This window comes from Pteronotus mesoamericanus, unplaced genomic scaffold, assembly GCF_021234165.1.
Source record: "Pteronotus mesoamericanus isolate MK-2021 breed Mesoamerican mustached bat unplaced genomic scaffold, CSHL_Meso_final contig_42, whole genome shotgun sequence".
Classification (NCBI taxonomy): domain Eukaryota; kingdom Metazoa; phylum Chordata; class Mammalia; order Chiroptera; family Mormoopidae; genus Pteronotus; species Pteronotus mesoamericanus.
In genome coordinates this window covers 11,481,255-11,484,463 of record NW_026555157.1, presented here as the reverse complement: position 1 = coordinate 11,484,463, position 3,209 = coordinate 11,481,255, and the positions used below count along the sequence as shown (strand labels likewise).

Here is a 3,209-nt window from a genome sequence, read left to right as displayed (position 1 = left end):
TAACATACACAATTATAAGGGACTGAACATGTATATTCATATGTTGAATTTTTTTTTTTTTTTTTTTTTTTTTTTTTTTTTTAAGAGGAGCAGTCCATTATAGTCAACAGCAGCTTTGAAAGTGAAGTCTATGGACTCTGGAGGTATGTGTTTCCTCATTTCTACTTTATCCCTTTCCCACACGTTTCTGTCCTTTGCAGACTAAAGCCTGATGCAAAAAAGATGAGCGTCCTAGATGTACTTACACACAACCTTTGAGGGCTCAGTTTGGTAGTGCACACGCACAGGACACTTGCAGAAGTGGGGCAGCAGGGGCTCGCCGTGGGCCATCCATAAGGAAGTAGAACTTGTGCGCAGGCAGCGGCTTCAGGACCAGAGCACAGATCTCCAGCGGGGTCACCCGGCGCTTCAGCACGAGCGGGTCGGCCAGGCAGCCGGGGAAGGCGCCGAGCAGAAACCTGCGAGGAAACACATCCTCCACCGTGGGCTCTGCGGCGTGCTCCTCCCATCCAGGTTACCTGTGTGCAGCGACAGCCAGCCCTTGCAGTGGGCGATGTGATGAGGCGGGTGCGCCCCCCATAGGTCACCGGCTTGTCCCCTTTGCCCACTCAGACCCTGGCCGCCCGATTCTTGGCGCACGCGGAGGAGATGTGCGGGGCGCGCCAGGCACGCGGCAGCGCGCGGTCCCAGGAAAGCACCGCGGCGGAGCCCCGGTTGCACACGGGGGCCGCCATCTTGCTGAAAACCTACTCCCCAGTATTAGGGAGTGGGACCTCTGGCAGGTAGTTGGATTAGATGAGGTCGAGAGGCTAGAGCCCTGTGAATGGGATTCTTGTCCTTGCAAGAGGCCTGAGAGAAGTGTCCTCCTGGCTCTGCCCTCCACCATGGGAGGGTGCCAAGAAAAGTCAGCGATCTGCAACCCAGAAGAGAATTTTCCCCAGAGCCCAACCATGCCTGTACCTAGATCTTAGCCTTCCAGCTCCCAAAACTGTGAGAAATGAATTATGTGTAAGCCACCCAGTCTATGGTAATTTTGCCATAGCAGCCCGAGCTAAGACAACGGTGTATTTGTAAAGCAAGCCCAGCTCACCAGTATTCAGTCTGGCTTTCCATTACTTTTTATAGACTTCCAGAAGACACAAGGCTCATACATGTCAGTTCACCCACGTGATGGTTGAATTTCGTCTGTAAGATCCCTGTCAATAGTTCAGTCAGTCTCAACACCTCCAGTCATGGTGACAACTCCATTTGGCAAGAGTTCTAATTGTAAGTCTATCCATGTATCAACCCAAAGTCTGCTTTGTCTAATTTCTCCCCAACATTCCTCGTTCTGTTCTTTGAGGCTAAACAGGACAAGCTGTTCTTTTTCACATGAGAATCTTTATCTAAAGATTATTCAGATGCTTTTGTTTTCCTCTTTGAAAACTCAGCATTTCCATAGATTCCAATTGTTCTAAAAAGAGAAGCTTTCAAATCCTGTCACTACAGAGGTCTCTACATAATTCATTTAGCCAGGTGGAGTCTGACTGACTTCAAGTAGAATGGGGGAATTTCACCCTCATTTTTAGATACTCAGCTTCTAAAACCTACCTCTTCTACACCTGGGCCTCTTTTTCCTGGTGGAATTCTATTTTTTTTTTTTTTTTTTAGAATTTAAATATATATCTTCCTTTATACCTCTCCTTTTCCCTTCCTCTTTTTTTAAGTATTGCTTTATATGTACAACTTTATTTTGGCATATATCACATTAAATGGCAATTTTATTCATTCATTCAGTCACTCTATATTATTATTTTACACGTGTTTTTTTTTTATTTTTCCTCCTAAATGTTAAGCACCTTGAAACAAGAACAATGTGTTATTTGTCACTGGATTCCTCTGTCAGGCACAAGCTCGATACTTGGTACATGATGTTAAGTAAATAGATAAGTAACTGCAAACTAGGACTCCCTTCAGCCTTTTTAGCAGGTGCACCATGAGGTTGCATCATGTTGAGCACCTTGCCAATTTATATTCCTGAGACCTTTTCACTTCTGCTTGGGTTCTCTCCATTATGTTTACATTTACGTATGTATATATATCTTAACCCTATACATGTATTGAAAAGCTAAGATCTAAAAAATATATTGTAATTAAAAATATTTCCAAATTAGTTAAACCTAGTTATTAATCCAGAGTAGACTTTATATTAAGTCATGATGCAACATATCCTTGAAAACAATGAAACTTAACTTCTTTTATCTAGTCTTTTTCTCTTTCCCATTACCCTTCTCCAGGGTGATTTTATTAGCTATTTATATAAAACTTCCTGAAATATCAGCCATCAAGAACCCAAGAATTAACAGCCAATAAGGCAAAACAGACTTTTTGTTTTTCTTTTGTTCTGTTTTGATATCACAAAGTACGGTGGTGCAAGAAAGAGCATCTCTCTCTTATTCCCAAGCCCTGTGTTTTAGACATCGTGATCCCTTTGTTCTTATCTGGAGCACATCAAGTAGATTCCTATATCATGTTTCTGTGTCTTTTCCTCTCTGAAGATCTGACCAACTTGTTTATTGTTTTAGAGCAATCATTTGGCACAGAGTGCTACAAAATAACATTTGAGCAACCAAATTATATTCTCAAACCATAGACAGATGTAGTAGAAACTCACTTCTTCATGTGGAATTTTCTGTTCCTTTGAACTCTCCTTTATTTCCCCTAACTTTTTATATGGTTGTAAAAAAAAAAAAAAAAAAAGCAAACAAAAATAATCCTGAGGAATTCCAGTCATAATTTCTATTTAGTAATGATATTTAGTAAGTGCATGAAGCTTATGGCACATAATATTTTAAAGTGTATGGTATGGGAGCTGTTGTCAAATAAAACTTTTAATTCTATTTTAGTCATTTATCATACAATTATTATTTTTCCATTAACCAGGTCATTATTTACTGTGTTCTCAAGTGTCCTTTGTTTCTCTTCTGGATCCACCCCTGCCCACGCCTCACCCAACCCCTGGAAAAAATGTGCCTAGTTATATAATGGCTCTCCATCAAAAAATCAGGTCAGGTTACATTAAACTTACTGGACTTGGCTATTTAAAATTTGTCATTGCAAGTGCCTGAGAAAATAAGGAGGAATAAGAAACAAAAGTGAAGAAACAGGTAAAGATTAGTGGAATACCTTGGAGCGGGTCTGGAACAACATTATCTGTGGTCTAAACTATT

General features: G+C 41.1%; 1 pseudogene; it reads right to left on the bottom strand.

Annotated features, from left to right (window-relative positions):
* Window positions 1-231: 231 nt before the first annotated feature.
* On the bottom strand, window positions 232-734 carry LOC129073591 (28S ribosomal protein S24, mitochondrial-like; annotated as a pseudogene).
* Window positions 735-3,209: the final 2,475 nt, after the last annotated feature.